The sequence below is a fragment of the Protopterus annectens genome, chromosome 8.part1 (genome assembly GCF_019279795.1).
Source record: "Protopterus annectens isolate FY-2018-M chromosome 8.part1, PAN1.0, whole genome shotgun sequence".
Taxonomy (NCBI): Eukaryota; Metazoa; Chordata; order Ceratodontiformes; family Protopteridae; genus Protopterus; species Protopterus annectens.
Window position 1 is genome coordinate 142,663,040 of NC_056742.1, and position 25,952 is coordinate 142,688,991.

A 25,952-nucleotide genomic window follows, 5' to 3' on the forward strand; every position below is an offset into this window, starting at 1 on the left:
ACTAACTATAGTCTCCAATCAATCTCTACATGGGGTGGACTGTTCAGCATCCCAGAAAGTATATATATGTATGTATATATATATATATATATATATATATATATATGTAAAGATATATATATATATATATATATATATATATATATATATATATAGATGGATATATATATACACGCACACACTGAGCAGAGTGGAGTAAGGGCGTTGACTACAGCTCTGATCTGAGATATATAAGTATCCTGTTTTTTTGGATTATTTATACTGACTATTGTTTCTAGCAATTTATATATAGCACTTTTTATTGCCTGCTGCATAGTTTTTAGTGCATTTTATTGCTATTAACTAATCTGCATGAGTAACTGATTTGTTTGCAGTTAAAAGCATTCTGTAGAGTCTATTTGCTCCTTTATCTGTTTAAAAACTTTCATTTTGTGGCTTTTTGTTGTGTTACTGTCTAAAGAGTGTAGGCTAATAGCTTTAGTATTGGTCCACACCCTCCCTTCCTGTTTGTGTCTTCTTGTTATACTTGGTGGCTTTGCAGTTGCCCGCCCCTACTGTAAATTTGATCTGGGACACTCTTCCCAGTCTAGTGTCATTAGCTCATTCTACCTAATACAAAGCGAACATCTGAGAAGGCCTTCTGTTTTTCCTTTTTCCCTTTCAAAAAAAAAAAAAAAATGCCTGAATCTTCTTGCATTCTGACTGTGCTTCTCAAACATTTTGGAAATATAGAGTACATTTTAGAGCATTTATTATAACTGTAATTGCCTTAATAGTGCTACAACTCAAGTGCTCTAGGCTGCACTGCATCTGAATTATTTGTGTGTTTTAGCTGCTTTTCTGTATATATATATATATATATATATATATATATATATATATATATATAGACTTCTCTGCATATGTAGACTAGCTACTTATTCTGCTGTATTACTGCCTCTTAAATCGTTTTTCAGTTGTGCACTTGCCTTGCTTCATTAAAAAAGTTTAAAATTGCTAATTCTGCAGAGTTTTAATTGCATTTACTGTTTAGGACTACACACTAAAGTGTGTTAGCCTTTTCTGTATTAATTTACTGTATTATTGCATTGTTTAGCCTGTTTTAATAAAAATACTATCTTGTTTGCTCGTTTCCCACCTTTCCTAGCCAGTCCATATCCCAGGCTTTGCTTGCCTCAGGACTTTATTTTCTGTGTTCAGAGCTATCCAGACCTTGCTGTGGTAGAGGGAAGTCCTACTGCTTACCAGTGGGAGTGGTGAGCATTGTACTACCTATCTAATGCTAGAGGAGTTTTTCCAGCTCTGAAATTGTAATTTTATTAGCCTTTTTGGGCTGATTTCTATCCCTATCCCTTTCAACTTTCTGGCTTAAAAACGCGTATGTTTGCACATTTATTCCATCATGCAGCACTGCAAGGCTACAGTTAAACTATTCTAGGTGCCAGAAAGTCTGCTCTTCAAATTTTCCCTTAGAACTAGCTGGTTTCTCAGTAGTAGCACTAAAATCTGAACCCCTGTGACTAGCACTTGCTCTCGAACCTGCTGTAAAGCACTAGGAAGCCTGAAACTGATGCAAGCACTCAACTCTCCTTGTCAATAAGGAGAAATTAATCGTAGGCACTAAACAGCCTATAATTGCAAAGTACCTTGCAAAGGTATGGGAAAACAGCTCTTATACTTTACCAAAAAAGCACCTAAACAGGCATGTCCAAGGGTCAGCTTCCGGTGATTTCTCCTGTCCACCTGGTGAATCTGGGTATACTGGGGCAATGTGGCAACTACCTCATGTACACAGACAATCCTCTCCTCCTACCACCCGACACTACAACCTGCGAGAGATGCATTTACATAGCCAAACTGGAAGCAAAGCTCTCTCTGGCCACGATTGTGCTAGACAGTCAAGAGGAGAAGGTTAACACCTGCACTACACCGCAAGCAACTCATAGCCCTTCAAAACCCACACCATCAACACCCACAAATAGCAACACTAAACACACATATGCAGAGGCCCTTAACATTAATCTGCCCAAGCAGCAAGGACCTCCGAAGCTGAAATGCAAACAACCACCAGTCACAACCAAAGTGACACATAGCTCACAACACCAGTGTGTCACCCAACAACAGCCCCTAAGGCAAGACAAAGCACCCAACACTTTAGTCATAGGTGACTCTATAGTCAGGCACAGTGATGTCCCACTCACCAGTCTGAACTAGGAGAAAATTACAGTCAGCTGCCTGTCGGGTGCCAGGATCCACCACATAACACATGCATTCAAGTCACTCCACAACAAGTACAAATACGACTCTGTCATTGTCCATGCTGGAGTGAATGACTTGCGACGTACCTCCCTGGACTACATGAAAAGAGACATGGAAGAGCTCTTGGATCATGTGGCCTAGGCAGGTATGACCCTAGCCCTGAGTAGCATCTTGCCTTCACCCAGAATGATACCCCAGTATAAGGACAAAACGATGGACTTCAACAATTGGCTAAGCTTCTGGTGTCATTCAACGGGGATCCAGTATCCATCTGCCTGGGAAGACATGATTGACAAACCACGATGCTTTGCCAGAGATGGTCTGCACCTGTCACCCCTGGGATTCAGGTTACTGGCTAAAGCTCTTGCCACCCCTATAGTGCCTTTTTTAGGCAAGGTTCAAAGGATAAAATCACCACCATAACAGATACAAGCATGCAAAATCTGAAGGTAATGCTACTCAATGCTAGAAGTCTAAACCTCAAAATGCACTCTCTCGAGGCACTCCTAAAAATGGAGAACATCGATATCCGTGCAGCAACTGAAACCTGGTTCAAGGCACCAGAGAGCACCCCTGCAATACCAGGCTACAACTCTTACCACACTTTTCGGCCACAAAACCAAGACCGAAACACTAAAGGTGGAGGAGTGTCCATATTCATCAAGGATATTCACACCTCCAGGCTAGTTGCCCAACACAATGCATCTGAAATTCTCCTTGTGCAACTAACATCCAAATTGTAGCTTGCTACAGATCTCCCACCAAGCCCCAAAATTCTCACTACACCTTTCTAAACATACTGGAAAATATTAAGACACAACCAAACACCCTAATACTGGGTGATTTCAACTACCCTGCCATTAACTGGGAAAACTACTCGGGTACCAACTCCTTTTCCCAACGGTTCTTGGAATTCATAAATTCCAATGCCCTGGATCAACTAATCCATTGTCCCACCAGGGGCTCCAATATCCTAGACCTAGTCATTACCAACATGGGAGATAGATGCTCCACACAAGTGGTCTGCCCCTCATTGGTCAGGTCTGACCATAAGCAAATCACCCTTGACATCCACATCCCACACCCACCCCCCAGTAAGGAAACCCCCTTAAAAAACTTCTTTAAAGCCAGCTTCATGCTACTGAAGTCAGAAGTGACAAACTTCAAGACACCCATGCAGACGGGATCTGAAAGTTCGACTGCAGAATCCTACACTAAGGCACTGTATGAGCACATCCACTCATGCATGAATCGTACCATCCCAAATAGAACCAAGATGCTCTTCTCCAAAAAAGGAAGCCAATCCGGTGGTCCCCTGCTATAAACAAACTATACAATTGAAGGAAGAAACTGTTGCAGAAAAGAGGAAAATCCTAGGATGCAAAAAACTCCCTCACCAGCTTCAGTAAGAAGCTGAGATCCCTCATAAAATCCTCAAAAGTTAGTTACGAAAATAAAATTGCCAAAGATTCCAAAGACAACCACAAGGCATTCTATAGTTATGTCAAGAATCTAAATGGCAATGCTTAGATCTGCTCTGAGCTACAACAGAAAGGCATTAAATATACTGATCCCAAGGATATTGACAATATCCTGGCAGATCAATTTAGTGCCAACTTCACCCTCTCACTCCCTAAAGCGCCCATCTCAATTCCAAAAGATTGCCAAATTCTGGTAATCACGGCCACACAGGTAGAAACCGCACTCTCCAAAGCTAAGAATACAGCATCCATGGGACCAGAAGACATCCCAGGATGTGTACTACATGAACTACAAAATGAACTGGCACCTCACCTAAGTGTCATGTTTAATCATAGCCTCACCTCAGGCTTCGTGCCCACTGAATGGCGCACAGCTACAGTTATCCCACTCCACAAGGGGGGATCCGCCTTGGATCCCAGGAACTATCGTCCCATCAGTCTGACAAGCTTGATCTGCAAGGCCATGGAACTTATAAACAAAGACATTGGCAACCTTCAAACACTGGACCCCACCCAGTTTGGGTTTGTGAAAGGCGTATCTTGTCTCCTGAATCTGATTGACTTCTTCGAATCAGTCTCCAGAGCTGTGGATGAGGGTAAGGTGGTCCACACAGCCTATCTGGACCTCACCAAGGCCTTCGACACCATCCCCCACTCTGGAATCATAGATAAACTTATTAAGCTGGGCATAAATCCCTATGTCACTCAATGGGTTGCCAACTGGCTTACTGACAGAACCCAGACTGTAAAAGTAGCTGACTCCAAATCCAGCTCCAGACAAGTGGAGTACCTCAGGGTTTAGTCCTGGGACCACTCTAGTTTGGCATCTACTTCTCTGAAGTACTGGCCAACATTAAGGGACTCTGGCTAACAAAGTTGGCAGATGACTGCAAACTGGGAGCCATTATCAAATCCCCAAATGATGAGGCTATTCTACAAAAGGGCCTTACAGAAACAGATGCCTGGTGCCACAGCCATGAGCTCAAGCTTAATGCCAAGAAATGTATAGTTATCCCCTTTGGAAAAAAACATTTACCCATGAATTACCACATAGGTGGCAGTACACTAAACATCGAAAGTGTGATGAGAGACTTAGGGACACATGTGGACAGTGGTCTCACTTTTGATAACCACATTGCCAGAACAGTCAGGAAATCCTTCTATGTGGCACACCTCATCATTAAGGGCTTTTCATCCAGGAAAAAGGAGGTCATTGTCCCACTGTACTCATCCGTCATTAGACCCATTATAGAGTATAATGCCCCATTTGTTATGTATCTCACAAGACATCTGCAACAGCTGGAAAGGCCACAGAAATACCTCACTAAAAGAATCACAGGCCTAAAGCAGATGCCATATGCTGGCCATCTAAAAAAACTCCAGCTATACTCTGTGGCATATCGTCTACTCAGAGGCGATCTCTACTTAACATACAAGGCCATGTCATACCCTGAGCTGCTGGACATGCTCCACTTAAAGAAATCCCAATCCCTCAGAGCTACACGCTCCAGGGATCTAAACCTTGTCATCACAATGAACAAAACATGCCTGAGGGATAGGTTCCTGACCCAGGGACTCCCCATACTCTGGAATAGATTGCCCATACAGGTCAAGCACAGCACCTCCTTGGCCCTCTTTAAAAGGAACCTTGATGACTGGATGGGAGATGGGAAATTCACCCGTGGATCATGTCAGTCGTCCTGCTAGACCGGGGTCCAGAGAAGTAAATATTGTGGGAAGAAATATCCAGGGAATTGCTATGACTAGGCTTGTATAGGCCCTAGGGCCAATAGCCTAGTACCAACCTATAAGTAAATACAGTTAGAATGAAGGGTGCTTTTTATTTTAAGTCAGGAGTTTGGGAGTTTTAGTGTCTGAAGTGTGAAAGCTTGGGACAACAGGGTTAGACACTAGCCAATGTTGTCCGAAGATGGCTGGCATGAGTGTATAGAGGTTGGACAGTGAGAATTAGACTGGAAAAATGTTTCCTTTTGCAATATGGTAAACTGCTTTTGCAGATTAGTGGAGAGCATGTGATTAGCTTATTAACAGATATTACTGTTGGTGAAACAGGAGCCTTCTAGCATTCATGTATGTGTGCCTACTTGTGTGTGGATCTGTGTGGTTCTGTGTATGTGTGTGTATGCATGTGTGTGTGTGTGCACACCTGCATGTGTATGTGTGTGCACTGACATGTTTGCACATATGTGCATGGAAAGAAAAGGCTAATGCATAATTTTCTATAAATTTCACAGCAGTATTTTCACTTAGAAATTATAGTGCAAATAAGTACAAGACTATCTACTATTGTTTTATCAGTGCAGCAAATCCCTTGGATATGTGTGTCACTGTGAAACGTGCCTGGATTGTTGCTCACCCTTTTTTAGCAATGAGACAATAAAAGTATTATAATCCAACAGCACACACACATTGTGTATAAGGAACACCTCGTCACTGATTCAATGTGCTGCTTGCACAACTGCAAGGAAATGCAAATATCATGCAGTATGTAGTCTAAAGCATGGAGTGCCCCAGCACTTTCCCATAAATAACTCTTTGTTTGCAATATTAATACAAATCATACAGAAAGGTACATTCTGCTATTTTATTTTCCATCTATGCTTGCTGTAATGTCAACATAAAGTTATACTCACTCTCCTCTTGTAATTGTTAGGCTGACAGTTTCTGACACACTCAAATACATTTGCTGTTTACCAGCCAGTAGCAGAATCATTCTTATATATGATGCACAAAGCTACCCATAACTTCATAAACATACTCATTGTAAGGCCATCAGATCAATATGAGGGCAGTATACCACAAAGGGAAAAAGTAAAGTAGACTTGAGAAATGAATGTCTTCATTTTGCATTAGGAGACAGTGAATATTGGTACCAACAACAGTCAACAGACACCAGTGTATTAACTAGTGCAATATGCCAGACAGTGCAATATGATATTTACTTAACCTACATAATGCCTGCTGTTCAAGAATTCTTTGCAGAGAGAAGAATACACATTGCTGGACTATTAACACTGCTCAGAACTCCAGTTCCACTATGAGAAGAATGCTGTTTGTATTGATCTGCAAAAATGCTCCCCAGCTTGCCTTTGTTGTGAATCATATCCCATAAAAGTGAGTCGACATGAAACCAAGGGCAGTACAAAAATACATTTTTTATCTTCATCACTTCACAATGCTTGGTTATCTATCTTGATATGGGTTGTGCTGTGTCTTCACATCTTCCCACTACTTTTATGTATGGGTTGTTGATGGGGGTTGCAGTTACAACTCACATTATTAAGACATGCCATGAATGAATTGGAATTTCTTTAAATTGCCCTTGTGTGTGATTAAGATCCTTGGATTGGGTAATCCTCATGTCATTTGTGTTGTGAATGTGTAGCAGTTCCATCAGGACTGGATTTGAGAATGCCTTTTAGGATAGGCATAGATCACCCCTTAATAGCTGGTAAGAGACAGAGTAAAGGGATAGGGCTTTTAGTTGATCCACACAGGACAGGTTTACACCCTGTATTTTTTTTTTTTTGGAAGGAACCTCTGAGGCCACTCCAGTTGTTGCAAATGCCAAAAAAGTGGATTATACTCAATTATTGGTCTGAGAACAAAGTACAGTGGGACTACAACTTCCTTGGATCTGGATGCCATGCCTTTACTTATAAGCTGCGCTACATAGAAGGGCTTACTCATGACTGTGGACACATGGTGGTCAAAGCTTTGGCTACTGTCTATATTTGTACCTAGCTCTCTCACCTTTGGATCTGCTCTTAGGTGTGTAATATTAAAGTTGTAATTTGCAGAGGTATTTGACTTCCCCAATGAGTACAATTATGAATTTTTTGCATTTACTTTTAGGCCATGGATCTGGCAAAAAATCATTCCTCCTATTCAGACCCTTCTGAAGGATATCTACATCACTGGGGGATTCAATAATTGTCCCCAACTTTCAGTTGTCCACAAACTTGGTCAGCCCTCAACATTAGCCTTGATCACAGAGGAGTGTATTATGAACAGGAGATGTCTCAGCACTGAGGCCTGTGGTATACTACTAGTAACTAGCCTCTTGCTGGATCTGGTTTCTCCTACTCTAGCAATACGTGTCCTGTCCATGAGCCATTTGGCTATCCAACTGGTGATGGAGGGATTTTATGTCCAATTTTTTGAGTTTATCTATCAATAATACCCGAGTGGGAAATTGTGTCAAATGTCTTATTCAAGTCAAGGTAGGTAGTATGCACTGCTTTACCCTCATCCATGGCCCTAGTGACTTTCTCAAAGAAGTCTACCAGATTAAGCAAGCATGACCTGCCCTTGAGGAAGCCAAACTGGGTCAGGTCTGGTGTTTGGAGATTTCTGTGTCATCAGTTCCATGGTTATTCTTTCCACAGCCTTGCAAATGAGACTAGTCAACCTTTTGGGTCTGTAAGTTCCCAGGTCTGTTGATGGTCCCCCTTTATGCAGAGGGATGACCATTGCTGCCTTCCAGGGACAAAGCCAGTCTGGAGGCTGTGGTTAAATAGAGATCCTAATGTGCCTGATCATGTTTCATGCTATTTAACAGGCATCCTGGGACATAGTTGTGAACCACCGACCAATGTTTTTCTAGAGAGCAGTGGTGACCTGTTCTTTTGTGATGACTGGTAGAGGAATGGTGAAGGATACTTCTTGGGGTGTAACTGGAGGTGATGGAGAGGTGCAATTTTTGCTGAATTTATCGGCCAGCAGATTTTCTACATCTTCCATCCGGGTAATAGGTGATGATATCTACAACTACTTCTACACATTTGGGTGATGCCCTTAAGATTGCAGACAGAACTGAAGAAAATGTCTTATGGTTATCCTTATCTCAGGAGGCTACTTTTGCCTCAAAATTGATTCATTTTTGAAGACTTGGCTAGTCCCCTGATTTGCTTGTGTGGACTAATGATGGAGTTTTTAATCTGTTTTGCATATTCTCTCTTACTTCTAGATAGGATTTTCTTACTTTTGTTCTACAACCCATTAACAACAGGGGTCAACCAGGGTTGCTTGTTTTGTGGCTTGTCCTAGGATTATTTTTGTTCTAGCACTACTGTTTCTATGCAGTTGCTTTTATGGTCATTCAGGCTTTTGTGTATGCCTCCTCATAGGGTTTTGGGGAGCATGGAAATTAGCTGTGTTGTCACTTAAGAGGTAATTTGCTTTAGAAAAGTTCTTAAAGGTTTCGAGCTTAGGTGGGAATTGCCACTTTGTATTTATTTCAGGGGGACCACTTTGTGATCTGATCTAATCAGTGAGCACATTACACTTGAGGTGGTGCAATGCTCTCCCATATTTCTGAGTATCAAGTCTTGGATATTTGTACCCCTAGAGGGAGTTCAGACTAGCTGCTCCAGGGCATTTGCATTGACAAAGTCTAGAAATCTTTGAGCCTGCATGTTAATGGTCATGTAAGCTTCCCAGTTAATGAAGGGGTAGTTGAAATCACTCATGAGTATGGTATTGGGCTGAATGGTAATTCTAATAAATTTAGGTATGAGGTATGGTTTTCCTGTTTTATGGTGTCTGACCTTTAGCTAGCAAGGAGATGGTAAGGGATTTTTCCAGTGGTTAGTTGGACATGGAGTAGCTCATGAGTGTGTTTTACCAGTCTTGAGGTGTGCTTATCCAATACACGGATGGATATACCTCCACTTTTTGTCCTTTCATGTGCAGAGGGTGGTCTGAACCTGTGAAAGGCATTATAGCCTTGCACTACCAGGGTACTTTCCATGGCTTTGACCCATGTCTCAGTGACAGCACAGATGTCAGCATTCTCCAGGATTAGAAGTGTATTCAAGGGAGTGTAGTTTCTTACTGAGACACCTAGCATTGAGCAGCAATACCTTCAGCTTATCATGAGTTGATTTTGCTAAGTGGGAAGGTTTATCTGTTTGAAAATGCCTAAAAAAGGCATGCAAGGGGTGGAGAATATTTTGGCCATTATCTGAACTGGTGGTGACAGGTGAAGACTATCCCTGGCAGAGCTCAACTGACTTTGTTAAACAGAGGCTTAAGTTTTGTTCCAGCCCAGAAAGCAGACCTAGTGAATGTATTGAAAGAACTTGCTTTTTGGAAGCACTTTAACTTTAAAAACTATATTTCAAGGGGATTCACAAGAGCAATGTATTTTTAAGAAACCTAGTGTATCTATTCCTCCTAATAATCTTGTTATTTATTTGTTTGTTGATGTATGTGAGAAACAGCTTAGGAATAGGTTTGCTGAAAATGATAAGAACGTATTTTTTTAATTTATCTGCATCTGAACAACAGGCTTTATTTGAATTGAAATGCTTAACATGTGTTGAAATACACCCTGCTGATAAAGGGGGAGACATTGTTGTACTAGATAAGGATGTATATGTTCGAAATATGATGGATATTCTCTGTGATCCTACTACCTATGATCAAATATCTAACTTGGCTGTTAAGGCTGTTATTGATAAGATACAATATCTAGTGTTTGACTTATTTGTGACTGGTATGATTTCTGAGTCACTTTTTGAATATTTTAGTGTTGAATTTCCTATGGTTCCTATAATGTATGATCTACCTAAAGTACACAAAAATCTGGTTAATCCGCCCATGCCTCCGATTGTGTCTAGTAGGGGATGGGCCACTGAGCCCCTTTCGATATTTGTTGATTAAAATCTGTATCCTGTCTTGATTGACTGTGACACTGTTTTGAAGGACACAAAGAATTTCCTGAATGACTTAGGAATTTATTTGGAATCATTAGATGATCCATGTTGGTTTGTGACTCTGGATATAGAGTCACTATTTACTGTTATCCCTAATGACTGGGGCATTGAGAACATCAGGGAGTTATTGCATACTAAGAATGTGCCTTCAGGAAAGGTTAGGCTAGTGTGTGTATTGTTGGAGATTATTCTTGAGAATAATGTCTTTATGTTCAGAGATGAGCATTATATACAGAAAGTTGGTGTGGCTATGGGCACTGCTTGTGCCAATAGCTATGCCAATTTATCTCTGGTACAGTGGGAAATCAATAATGTCCTTGCTAACAATATATTTTCTGAGTCTATTGTGTGGTACAAATGGTTTGTGGATGATATTTTTTTGTTATGGGATGACACTGAGGCGCGTTGGAATGAATTTTTATCTTGTATCAATACCATCACTACTTTCCTCAACTTCACTTATAAATATTCTAACAAACAGATTGAATTTCTTGATGTGAGAGTAAACAGGGACGTTTCACATCTAGTCTCTACTACATTATACAGAAAACCTGTTAGGAAGAATAATGTTCTACACAATGGGAGTATGCATCCAAAACACACTAAGTTGAATGTACTGAAAGGCCAGATTTTTCGCATTATGCGTCTGCACAATGATGATAATGGGTTACAAGGAGCATTGTCATCACTAAAACAAGAATTCATGGAAAGAGGATATAAAGAGAATGTAATAGACAGTCAAATTGATATAGCTTGGAGAGAAAGATGTGGTAGATGTAGACCCTACTATAACAAGAAATGAATAGAGGGGATAGGATCTGACAATAGCGGTGAGATGAGTACACAGAGTAGAAATGGTGATGTTAGTGACGTACTTAGGATGTCTTTAACTTTTGATAAGCAACATACATGTAGTATGTGATGTTATCAAGAATAACTGGGATATCTTATCTAGTGTCAAGGAATTGAGTGGAGTTGTAGGAGAGGAACCACGTTTTACTTTTAAGAACAATAGATCTTTGAAAAGTCACCTTTGTTATAAGGCTTCAGGCTCTCAGAAGCACATCCAGTCTGATAGAGTTGGTACCTACACCTGCAGAAGATGCATAGCATGTTCTCATATCCACATAGGTAGACAATTCATACATCCACACATGGGATTTGTAATAGAAGCCAATTTTTATGCAGATTGCCACACTAAAAATGTGGTGCACTTAAGCTACTGCATAGAATGTTTTGCCTTTTACATAGGCAAACCTAATCAACTTCTAAAAGATAGGATTTTAGAACACTTGAGAGACATCAGGAATGTTAAAGAGAGCAGTGTATTGACAATGCACGTACGGAGAGAAGGTTCCACACACAAATTCAAGTTTCTGGTGTTGGAGATTGTTTCTGCTAATAAGAGAGGGTGCAATTTGAACAATAGCACAGAAGCTATAGAACAGAAATGGATATTATTCTTTCAAGCTGATAAACCACCTGGTCTCAACAGTAAGGTATCTCTCAAACCCTTCTTAAGAACCAGAGCTCTTAAGCATTAAATGCTGTATGTAAATTCTAGAAAGTTTTAAACTGTGATAAACCTACACATTTCTATCATACATTTACTATATATAATAATTTTTTATATACATATTTTTTGATATTAGTATTTTTATAGCCATTACAGATCTACTATGGTTTTTTATATACATTTTTTTATTTATTTATGTATGCATTTTTAGAAACAGGTGTAAGATGTGTTTTCTTGTCTATATTTTACAGTGTTACTACTGCTTTAATTAATTGCATTCTGTGGATTGGTTCATTTGTAATTGTTAGTCTTTTTAAATGTGATGCAGTTCATTGAGTTGGTTAGTCTGATGAAGTGGAGTGTGTCCATGAAAGTGTTTACTAGTATTTGTTTGATTAAAGGTATCTGTTGTGTGCAACCAATGTGTTCTTTCGTATACTTCTGGCAGAGCAATGTGGCCTGTCAGTCATGTTGACCCAGGCTGAAACTATTGGACCCCCCCCCCCCTTAGAGTGACACCAGTAGCTAAGTCAATTAATCATTTTCTGCTGGTATTGTGGCATCATCCTCAGATGGTACAGTGCTGCTCAGTGCTAGGCTCATACCCGCCTGCGACACATACTTTAAGAGTTCAGTCATGTCTCTCCTCATAGTCCAGGGAGGTACTTCTCAGGTCATTTACACCCACATGGACTATGAGTGAGTCATACTGGTGCTTGTGGTTTAGTGACATGAGTGCTGGTGTGATCTTGTGAATCCTAGCCGCTGACAGGCAATTAACTGTGATCTTCTCTTTATTCAGCTTAGTGAGAGGAACATCAGTGTGTCTCACAATGGAGTCTCCTATGACCAAATATTGGGTTGTGCAGTGTTACGCCTTAACAACTTGGTGGTTGAGACACTATGAGATGTAGTTTTATGTGTTGTGGTGGCAGTTGTCTTGTTTGTGTGCAGGCAAAATTTCTGAGTACTGTGTCTGGGAGGCCTTTGAGGTTTGGATAAGTTACATGTAAGCACCTCTACATATGTAGGTCTGTGTGTCTGGTCCTTAGTAAGTGTGGTGAGTGTTTTGTGTGTGTGTGTGTGTGTGTGTGTGTGTGTGTGTGTGTGTGTGTGTGTGTGTGTGAGTGTGTGTGCGCGTGTGGCACTGACAAACTGTTTGACATTTTTGTGTTTGTATGTGAGAGTCTTGCCTCCAGTAACATTATGTAACTACATTTCTCACATACTGTATTCAGCTGTTTCAGAATTAAATGGTTCTCAGTAAACCTGAGGCAATTGCTACACTGCCTAAGTATGTGCATGTCCACCAAGCTGGAAGTAGAGACAGCAGGAAAATGACTATCCATGGTTGTAGATCCTTAATATATGTTTTACAAGGGAATAAAATAGAGGTGTTTGCAATGGGATAAGGAATGGGTGCTTACGTAGTGTAAGATACAGCTAATCTATGCGGCAATGCTGCTCAGCATGCAGACCAGTTGCTCTTTGAGCACTGATAGTTCTGAGTGCTGTAATAATGTAATCTAACGCTAACTAAATGTGGCAATGCTGCTCAGCATGCAGACCAGTTGCTACTCGAGAAGTACAGGACTGTAGAAAATTTCAGAGGTAGTTGTTATAGGGAAAATTACAACGGTAAGTGACTGCGTATATACAGGACACCACTAACCGCTGCTATGCTTTACAAATGCATGTCTTATACACAAGCAGAAAATAAGAAGTTTTAAATTAGGTATGCCCACAGTCCAGTCAGGTCCACCAGTAATTTCCAGCCCAGATAGGTGAAATCAACCCTTGCCTGCCAAAAGAGTGCAGGCATTAACCCTCAATGTAAAATGACTGGTATGGAGCCCAACTGTTAGGGAATCACAAAAATAGATGCCTAACATAATTGACAAAAAGGAAATACAATGTATTTAGTGCATTACAATTTCTGCACATCAGTCCTTACAGCAGTGGAAAAACACAACTCAACTCTAAGCATGTGATGGAAAACAACAAATAGCAAGTATGCAATGAAAACAGGTAATATAAATGCAAAATAATACATTTATTTTTCTGGCCAAGATGGCTCCAGATGCAAGCAAAATCTCTCAAACTCTCCTGTGTCATTGCCAAACATTGAGCAGCTCTATGACTTATAGGATAGGCTCTAGCACTGCCTTGACCCTAAATTGAAATAAGTAAGTAGTCAGAGAATGAATGACTGAATATGAAGACAAAGGTATCCACATCTCAGCAGGTTCCACAAGCCATGGCTGTGCTTTAAAGCAGCTATGTAATATTTGCTACCCAGGACTGGAGTTTCACATCAACATAAATTCCAATGGGAATGAGGTTAAATACTTTAGAGAAACAAAGATGGCCAGCAAGATTAGCAATTGGATATGCAGCCAAAAACCAGATAGTGAATAATCAGACTTTTTATTGTAAATAAAGCAGACCGGTTTCGGCAATAAAATGCCTTCTTCAGTGTTGAACAAATAATCAAAATTAACATAATAAGAATGCAAATTTATACAAAATATTGGCCAATAAGCACATAAATGTGCTATTAGACCTCATGAATAATGTATGATATATTCTGTACAAGCAAACACAAAACTGGGAACATGGTAGAATTGTATATAATGCCCTAAATCAATAATTCCAAAAATCACAAATAACAATAGTAGACTATGGAACCATAAAGGCTATAAATATACATAATTAAATATGTACCTCCATAGTCATAATTATGCTAAATATTTGAAAAAATAAAGGAAAACCTATGTGGGGCACATTTCAAAACCAGACGTAAAAATAATTCTGGTTACTTTGTACAATGTATATATAAGCATATATATGAATATATATCTATATCTATAAAAAAACATTCAGAAAATATTAGGCCTAATACTGTTAATAGATAAAATGAAGTTCAGTACCTCCTACTGCATTGGCTAACAGTTAACACTGATCATTGGGACCAGGTGGGAGCGTAACGCCCAAAATAATTATCCAAAATAATTATCCGGTACCTCTCTGTGTAATAGATGATACCTTACAAAAAATACAATTAAATAATTCAGAAACTATTATACCTGATATAGTTGTTAAACAAGATAGAAATCAATACAGCCTTTTCATGGCAAATGTTAGAGATGATCATTGAGACCAGGTGGAAAAAGTGCGCCCAAAGTGATTATCCAGTACTTCTCTTTATGATTGAGAATACCATGTCACCCTTGTGGGTTGCTACGATCACCCACTATACGATCAATAATCATGAACATGAACTGTGCTTGTAGATGTTTTGATGCATGTTGATATAAAGCATTGGTCTCCCTTTTGTTTTTAATGTCACTGTGATGTTCATTTATTCGTGACCTGAGTGGCCGGGAAGTCTGTCCCACATAAAATGCCCCACAATGGCATGATGGCAGGTACACAACCCAATCACTGCTACAATTTCCAAAAATTTTGCAGTCAAAGACCTTACTGGTATTGCGACTCGAAAAGTTCTGAGACTTGGTGATCTGTTTGCAAGACCCACAGTGACCACATGGGTGTGTACCCAATAATTCATGTCCCATTATTGTAAGTTGTTTGTGAATTGCTCCACCACTACCAATATGTTTGTAATGGGAGAGATGGGACCCCAATGTTTTGCCTTTTCTGTATGAAAATTGACATTCCTCACCCAAAAAAGATCTAAGTTGTTAATTGGCTATTAGTATATTCCAATGTCTATTGATAATATCCCTAATAACGTAATAGTTCCTACCACATGTAGTGATGAATCTAATGGTTGTTGATCTGGAATCACCAGAAGGGATCTTGTAATCTAGCAAACTGTTCCTTTTAATCTGGGAGGATCGTGTCCATGCAGTATTGATATCTGAGAGATTATATCCCCTACTAGCAAATCTGCGACATAAATCAAGACTAGCGATGTCATAGTCTGACTGGGTGGAACTAAGGCGTTTCATGTGCATAAATTGTGAAACCGGGATGTTTCTGATGGTATGACGTGGGTGCATGCTAGATGCGTGTAGTAGGGTATTATATTGGGGGTACTTGCGAAACACTCTGGTGGCCAAAGTATGATCATGATTCCTGGAGATCGTAGCATCCAAAAAGTTGCTGACCTGCATATCATAAGTAATAGAAAATTCGATTCCCCAGATGTTGCCATTGAGATAATCCACAAATTCATGCAAATAACCCACATCCGCACGCCATACCATCCAACAGTCATCCAGGTACCTGCGCCAGATGTCCATTTCAACCAGGTATATATTATGAGACGTATCATAAATCATGCACTCTTCAAAAAATGCCATAAACAGGTCAGCATAAATGGGAGCAAAGGATGCTCCCATAGCTGTACCCTGTAGTTGCCAATAGCATTGTCCTAGAAAATAAAAAACATTCTTGTTAAGTACATGTTCTGACATGCATATCAATAGCGTATTAAATCCTGGTGAGTATAAACCTGCCCTATCCAACCAATATTTAAGGGCTTGTAATCCAGCCCAATGTGGTATACTCGTATACAAGGCTTTAACATCCAGTGAGCACATGAGCCACCCTGGCTCCAATTGTGTATCCTCGATGATTTTCAGGAACTGTGTAGTGTCTTGTAGCCGTGCATCCCCCACGTGCATAGTAATTGGTTTGGGTTAAATATTTAGCACATTAAATAATGGCATAGGAAAATGTTTTTGACCAGCAATAATTTGAAGCACAAAAGTTTGGCAGCTGATAATCAGACTGACATAACCAAACATGTGCTGAACTTCCAGCTACATTAGTATTTCTAAAGGCAGTTTTTTACTCCTCCCTAATACAGAAACCATACCTTTCTTAGTGCAAGTAAGGACAAAGCCTGGCAAAATGGGGGGACAAAGGCCCAAAACTTGGGACATAGTTTAAATATTGCTTTTATAAACTTAGAAAGTTGCTAGAGTAACAGACTTTGCTTCCACAAATACTTTCTGAAGGATTTAAAGTTTGAAACTTAAATGTACGCCAATATTTAGTGACTTCAGTCTTCAGATCATCCCAGTGGTTTGCCAGAAAACCACAAATCTTATGAGGAACAGACCAATAATATAAGCCAAAATCTGGACACTCTGCAAACATCCGGATAGTTGAGAGGTGTGACAGAAATATTTCTATGCCGAGCCAGCACAAAATGGAGAGAAGGAAATACTTGGTTTTCCAACAAAGCCAAGAGCTTTCTTCTGCTGCTGAAAATTTGCTTGGGAATTCTAATCTCATTTGATTATATAAACAATTATAGGACTCAAGGCTCTGGCTTCACATTAAAAATATTCATTTTTTTCAACCATGTCATTTTTTAACCATATGTCAATATCACTAGAGCATTCTCAGCTATTAGAAGCAAGTATATGGGCCTGATGTAAAAGCATCCATTTAATTCTGCTCACTGTACATATAACATGAGCTAGACACAATTTTAAAATGAACACATTACTTTGCTCTGTGACTACCTAAAGAGCTGTATGCAGGAAAGAAGGAAGGGAACACCTAGACCTCACCTGCTTTTTTATTATAACTATTAATTCAAAAACTATTTACACAGCTAATACATTTATTCTCCATCACAGCCTTCTGCTGACCACTAATACTTGTAACATAAACTCAAAATTGCCATATTTTCACAATTATATTCTTCATTCTGTACTGGAAAAAAGTTGATAACTCTTAAGGCTAAGACCTTCCCCACAAGCAATGGAACAAGAATAGACTATCCAAAAAGAAGTTTAATTAATAGTGGACTAGCTCTCACCAGGTATTGCCACCATCTAATTATATGGCAGCTTTTATGGGACCACCAAACCTGATTAGATATTTATTTTTTTATTTTTATTTTACATTTGTTTACCGGGAAAGTCTGACTGGACACAGGTCCATTTTCAGCGGAGGCCAGAGGAGAAAAGCTCCGAAAACAATACAGTACAAAAGAGAGACAATAAGGAAACATATCATCATACATATTATGAATACAGTTGAGAGTACTTAGTAGAGAATAACATTTCTTTATAATATCTAGTAGTACGTCATTTTCAGTGTAGAATATACAAATATGAATACTTGAGAGATTACGATTATTTTAGTGCCCTTTGTGTAATAAATCCAATCAGAACATGTGACATCATTCACACCTGTAATACGCTGCAGTGATTCCTCTCTCAAAGTATGCCTTAATTGCTAAATTTCTGCCAACATTTCAGATATTCTAGGACATCCATCTATCTATAGTTCTAAGGCACATACAGCCTATCTTTACTGATGAACAGCTAATGCTCATGGTCTCCACAGAGGCTACATTTTCCAGGTGACTCTGAACTAACTTTATTAACAAATCAACTGACCCACACACAAATTTAAATGTACACATAAGTCTATTTAATAATAAATGCAATTTAATTACATAAATTTACATGCAACTGTTATCATTCAGCAACCACAATATTAGTAATACATGACACACTGCCATAGCACAGCAGGTTACAGTTATTTTTTTTACTTTAGTCATTTTGCTCAGACATTTAGAAAATTCAGTGATCCCATAACACTTTGTTAACCTACATAACATAATAATTTACTTCCCAACACAAACCAACACAACTAGTTAAAGGTAAGTATCACCAGTCTAACATGAAAAATAACCTATCTGACCGGTTGAAGTCCCATCAATGTGTAATCAACTTTGTGTACTTCCATAGATACCTCTGAGGTAATATTCCAGCCAATTTAATTCAAATACTCTTGTGCACATGCTGACAATTTATAACTAAATTATAAAATATTGAGACTTACAAGCAAAATCCAGATCAGAGTGAAAAGCCAACCTGATGGTCTTGAGACTATGATCAGAGATTTCCAAGCATATTTAAATTAGCTACTTATACAGGTAAACTCATACATACTACAGAAGAAGGCTGTTTTGGATACACTGCATATGCTGTAGACACTTCTCATGGTGACCATTGACGGCTGGAGTAGTATGTATCAACACAGAGCTTAATAACATGGTCAAGAAGGAATCCACTGAGGCATTCAAGATGGCATGGGACTGGCGGCATAGTGTTAAAGGAGGAAATAGGAACAGAGAGGAAGTAGAATGTTAAATATGCTTATAAGGGCACACTAGATAGACATATTACCTCCATCTTGTTTTTAAAGCAAATGTTAAATATGCCCTGACTTACAAATGGGGTCTATTTCTGCCATGGCATTAAAAAAAAAAAACCCTCAAAACTTCTGGATAACTTAAACCAGCAGAACCATACCAGAAGAACAGCATGAAAAGAAATGGGGCATATTATGTACAGACAGGGAGACAGAGTAAAATAGCAAGGGACATGAAATAAGTTGCCTGAACGGCATAATCTTAATGTATGCATCCACAAAACTGCCTTCAGTAAACAAGACAAAACAATCTGGACACATCTAAAACAAAGTAGTAAGGTGAATCTTGCAAAAATCCCATTTTTATTTCAATAACCATTTAACCAGTGAAACTGCATTAAACATATTCAATTGTTCAGCAAAAGAGAATGTTTGGGGATTTTCATTAGACTTTCATGGCACAATTTCAATTTATGATTGACATTGGCTTCTGAAAGTCCCTTGTAGTATTTAATTTGAAATAAAAGTCTGATTCTCCTTTTTTGGATTTAATAAACTAATTTTATATATCACTTTAATTACCATGCAGCATGATATCCTGTCATTTTTAGCTATAACACAATACACAAAATAAATTCACAAGTGTGCTTTTCCAGAAAAAAAAAACTATCAGAAAAAGCAGTAAAATTTGAAGTTGTCTACAAGGGACAGAAAACAGTCAACCCAGACTATATCAGCCTGAAAGGTGGACTGCCAAAATATATTACCTCATGGAAAAGTTGATTGACTACTGAAATTTGAAAAGATTATTCTGTCAAATGTTCCTACAAAAATTAATTATAAGAATACCTCCACTTTATGAGAGTATTGTTGCTGTGGTGAGTGGTAGTCCAGGCACTCCAGTTTTGCCAAAGGGTGGCTTCACCATACCATGTTCTGCTGCATTTCTAGTATCAGCCTAGTACAAAAACAAGACAGTTTTATCCATTATAACCAACACAGAAGATCAACAGTGGTGTTTCAGCAAGTTACAGTTTGCATTTTAAAAAGATAGTCTTTATGTATCTAAATATTTGAGTCTACTTCCAGCACATGAAAACTTCAATAATTTATTGCTGAAACTTCAATTACATGGAACATTCAAATTGCATGGAACAAACTCCCCCTAGAAATAAGGACCCTGACTCACCCCAAACAATTTAAGCTGGCAACCAAAGACCACCTTTAATAAACACTGGTCCTGTCATTGTATGCACCCTCCCTGACAACTACCTACCTTATAGTGCTGTCAAATTAATTCATAATTAGTGTGTAACTAGTTCATGCTTTCTATGTAAACTCCACAGCTTCTGCTTTACTCTGCTCCCTGTATGTTTTGCGTAACCTTCTAAGCATCTGCTATATTCTGCTTACTAAACCTTTCACTGTTAAACTTTTTATGCTAAAACATATAACTTACTTTACTTTATAATATTATCCTTTTGTTTTAGAGTACTGCTTTACCTGTCAAAAATCTGTACATAATTTGTAACTACCTAAATGCCTCTATTGATATTTTTATTGCATCTACATTGTTAGAGCTTTTCTCCCCAGGCCTCTGCTGAAAAAGGGCAATAGCTCAGTCGGACACTCTCGGTTAACAAATGTAAAATAAAAATAAATAAATAAAAAAAAACATGAAGTCCTATCAGATTTCTACATTGGATAAAGGATTACTATGTACAGAGTTGCAACTTAAAATGATGGAACTACACGCTGACTATGATGTAGTGGAAACTATGAATATAAAATATTGTTTGTGAATCAGCTAGGACTTCAGAAGTGAACCTGAGACAAAGTACACAAAAAATAATAATACACTGTAAAATGCCGCTAGCTGTACAATCACAGACTGTGTGAGTTTACAAGATGTAAAACTCTTGTAATGCTGATAATTTCTGTGAAATAACAAGATGTGAACAGTTATAGGCAAGTTGAACTACACTGCAAATCTTCATATTTGGTGTGGGTCATATCAGAAGATGGTCCTTGGATCAGCCTTTATGACTTAGTTAGATATAGTTTCCCTAGTATTGATCGATTTTAGCAAAGACCAATCTCTGCATTGTCAACGCACTTTGGTCGACAATGCAGATGGTTGACAGTTGTGTGTGGACCTGAAATTCCTGGGATTGGGGAATATGGCCTTTCTCTGGGATTGTGTGAACTCAGAGTTAATATATAAAGTTTGCAAGATGAGTGGGGGGGGGGGGTGCAAGTTCAAGGAATAACATCAACTCATGTGCAGACACGTCAACATTTCTCTTTCAATGTTACTGTATCGATGCTGGTCACATTGATGTAACATCAATTCTGTGATTGCCACTATATTCACACATATATATATATATATATATATATATATATATATATATATATATATATTATATATACACATACACAAATATATATTGTACATATGGTTCCCTTGCATTTGACTGAATGTGTTTGTTCTACAAATGCAGGGATTTGATTTAATGTCAACGGTATGGATGGCTGAACAGTGGATATGTTGATGGCATGGAATGTCAATGCGGGTAAGTGAGGTTGGAGGGATGTTTGTCTATCAGTTAAGGTTAGAGGTGGGGATGACTGAAGGATGAGTGTTGTTTGCTTGTGTGCCAGTTTGTTTATTTTAGTTTAAGGGTAAGGGCAAGGTTAAGGGATAAATGTAGTGTTTGTGGATGCTTGTGAATGTTTGTGTGTTTGAGTCTGTCTTATGTAGTGGCTGTGGCAGTGTTAAGGGAAGGTTTTAATGATGTTAAGGTGTAGAGTTAGGGTTGGGGAAGGGGCAAGGTTAGGGTTAGCACCCATTACTAATATGGTGCATGGGGACAAAATTGTTTTCCTCCCTTGATATTGCTGGTTTCATTTTTTTTTTGTTTTTGCTGTTGTGTATGATTGAACTTATTTTGTCAGTGTTTTACATTTGACATCAGGGTGGTTTGGTCATACACAATAGACCCATACATATTATTTAGAAAACTACTCTATGATGTATTTATTTATCTTTTGGTAACCATGTACCAAAAAAAAAAAAAAAAAAAAAAAAAAAAAAAAAAAAAAAAAAGGTTCAGCTTTAACAGTTTCATATAAAACGTACTCTACATGCCTTAAAACTTTACATCAGTACATCCATACTCTTTTTTATTAGACATAATGCTGACTGTCCCAAATGTGCCTTGAAATCTATTCAGCAAGATACTGTTGCTATACCTATTACTTCTTTTGTTTGTCACAAAGCTTTAAAACTTACAAATATATAAAACTTGAGGAATTGCCAGAATTAAAGTACAAATAAATAAATAAGAAGAACAGGGGAAAAGATATAATTCTCTCTGCTTGCTTGCTTTGACTGATTTGACCTGCTGAGCAGGATAAGAAAAATATCCAGTGGACAGCTCTGTTAGATATGTTGTACCCATTCATTACATTTAATCAAATAATTGAGAAAAGATATTTGAATTTTAAGGGTTCAAAGATACTGACTTTTCCTTAGAAAATCCACTACCTGCACTGCACTCAGTTATGAAATTACGATAACATGATAAGAACAGGTCCAGTCAGTAGAACCTTTCTTAATAGAAGCTAACACTTTGTTTCACACACTCACTGTAAAGCAAGAATTCATCATATGCTAGCTAGTGCAGAACTGTTTAAAAAAGCACAGACTGTCATCAGAAACAGTTCATTACAACACTGGATATTCAACCTGTCAGTCTGATGATACAAACAATAAAATTGTAATTAAATATAAGTGAAATTAGAGAACTACTTACAAATCAGAAATATACGAGTATTCGACATTTGAAGAAACAATGTCAGCTGCTTCATTCAGCTGAGAAAAAGGTAAAGGTGATAAAGCTAATTACGCACATAAGCTAATGTCTTTCACGCTATGAATCAATATCCCATACCCTATAATCTCCTCTTGTTTCAAACAAAAATACATTTTAAACACTGCTCAATGTGTTTATGTAGTGCATTCAGTCTATTGTTTGACTTAATGGCTCTCATATATTTGTCCACCCTAGACCTAAGGGAAATAGAAGTTTTTTGAGTGTAAAACTAGTCATAGGAAACACCTTGAACATGATAAGCTATGTTTTTGTTTCACCAAAGAATCTGGCAACAACATCAATAGTCCTATCCGTAAAGATATTTACCACATTAGGGCTGCCTTCTATAAATCTTCATCGTCTATACCCAAAAGAATGGTAGGTACCTACCTGCATACTTTATGGTTTCCCTGTTTTGACATCTGGTGGTAATTTTACTCTCAAAATGCTATTAAGATTTTGTGTTTTTTATTTACAAAGTATGGTCTAGTTCTAGCTTATTCCTGAATCTGGTTTTCTCCTTAGGTTCATTGCAATGATTCCTCCTGATGTTTTTTCACAGCAAAAGTATTGTGAGTATATGTGTTATGAGCCCTAAAGCATTATGATTATATGTGTTATGAGCACTAAAGCATCGTGAGTATATGTGTTATGAGCACTAATGCATCGTGATTATATGTGTTATGAGCACTAAAGCATCGTGAGTATATGTGTTATGAGCACTAAAGAATCGTGAGTATATGTGTTATGAGCACTAAAACATAAGCAGCGGCAGCACAGTGTTCCACATACTGAAAATAACGTGCATTTAAAATAACTGGTATCCCAGATGAAAGCACATAATCAAATTGTGTAGTTTAGTATCTGACGGTTTGTCCTCTAATAGTTTAAGCATCATGAGCACCTGACCATAACCATTAGACTTGCTATCCATTCTAATCAATAATTCAACCTCAGAAAAAGGGACAAATAACTTCCTTCTATGAGTCAGTAATTCTTCCTTGGCTTTTCTTGTAATGTCCAAGGGTTTACTCCTTTCCAGGAAGAAATTTATTTCACAAAACTTTTTTTTTTAAGTTCAGCATTTCATGAGGCCATCCTCAATATGTTAAGAATTCAATCTTAGCTATATTCATTTTTCTATGTAATGAAAACATGCTGCCAAATTGTAAATACTTATCCTCCTAATCTATCTTCTAAACAAATCTGTAATCAACTTTGAGCAAGAAGAGCACTTATAAACAGTGATATACACACAAAGTACAGTTGTGTACACTTACCATAAATGTAGATGTTGGAGTGTATTCGCTGTTGCAGTCATTACATGTGGGTAATCTGCTGGCAGGTTACCCTCAGTCGGCCTGAATAACAAAGTCTTGGATCCTGCTCAGTTGCTGTCTCCTCTTCCATGATGTCAGGTCATCAGGGGTATAAAACATGCAGCCGATGCCATTTTATACAGTTTTTCTTGCCCCAGATGTCAGGTGCCCCCCCAAATGGGGAGCAAAAAAAAAAAAAAAAAAAAAATATATATATATATATATATATATATATATATATATATATATATATATATAAACAGAAGGTTCTACCTCACATAAACGAAACACCAAAACACCAACAACGCAAACACGAAATTCCACATGCCCGACAACGAAATAACCGAAGGTACACAAACACGAAACCTCATACACTTCACACACCACAATCAACAAACAAAACACATTCCCCGTCCAAAAACCACATACACAACACAAGCACACCAAAATCCCTACAAACCCACACTAAACCTCACATACACAACTACCTACAACCCTAACCCAAACCCTAACCCTAAGGTCCGTCACTACCGCACACTTACCTGACCCGCTCTCTAACCCTAACTCACTTATCCCGCCCCTAACCCAAACACAATCACTACCGCACACTTACCTGACCCGCTCCCTAACCCTAACTCACTTAACCCACCCCTATCCACACTTACCTTACTCGCACCCTAACGTCCGTCACTACTGCATACTTACACAGCCTTTTCCCATTTCGGCATCCTCGGCGTCGGTGCTTTCATCCGTCGGGTCGGTCTTCTGCTTGTCGATCTTCTAGGTCCCGTCGCCTCGGTCTTCTGCGCTGTCGATCTTCTGGGGCTCGCGATTTCCGTGTCGATGTTCCGGCGTGTCGTTGAAGTGAGGTAGAACCAAACAGAAATATATATAAATGCACTTTTAGCAACATAAACTTTACCTTCATCTAAAAGCAAATACACCACAAAGGCTTTAGTGTATAGCGAAGGAAAGAAAAGGTATAGAAAGGGGGATGGCGGGTGGGTAACCCGGACTGCAACAGTGAATACACTCGAACATCTACATTTATGGTAAGTATACACAACTGTACTATGTTCTTCATGTTTCCCTGTTGCAGTCATTACATTTGGGTAGAATCCCAAAGCTATGGATGGAAGGATGGAACTAAACAGCATTAGGAGCGGCTATAAGGCCCTGCAGAACTGCAGTGGCAAAGCCTGCCCTGGATTTAGAGAAGAGAGGCAAATGATAATGCTTTGTGAAGGTATGAACAGAGCTCCAAGTAGCAGCTTCTAGAATGTCATTGGTTGGAACCCCTCTGAGAAAAGCTGCTGAAGTAGAGGCAGCCCTGGTGGAATGTGATCTGATTCCCTTGGGCAAAGGTTTACCATGGTGCAAGTAGCAGAAACAAATGCAGTGGCTTATCTGCTTCAATATAACCTTCCCCCTCTGACCCTGCAGCAAATGTTACCAGTAGTTGCTCAGACTTTCTTAGAGATTTGGTCCTGTTTAAGTAGAATCTTAGTTGTCTGTGTACATCCAGTGAATGCAGAATCCACTCCCCCTTGTTCTGCGGATTTGGGTAAAATGCTGGCAGGTGAATGGTCTGGTTAAGAGCCATACTGGATACC

The 25,952-nt window shown here is 38.7% G+C and overlaps 1 protein-coding gene across 2 annotated transcripts in view; it reads right to left on the minus strand.

Annotated features, from left to right (window-relative positions):
* The window catches only part of PLCG2 (phospholipase C gamma 2), a 1,878,649-nt gene that overhangs the window by 1,764,182 nt on the left and 88,515 nt on the right, over positions 1-25,952 (minus strand). For both annotated transcript variants that reach the window (XM_044081788.1, XM_044081789.1), the window contains exon 2: positions 19,992-20,100. The gene's annotated coding sequence lies outside the window, so the exon portion shown is untranslated. The remainder of the gene's footprint in view (positions 1-19,991; positions 20,101-25,952) is intronic.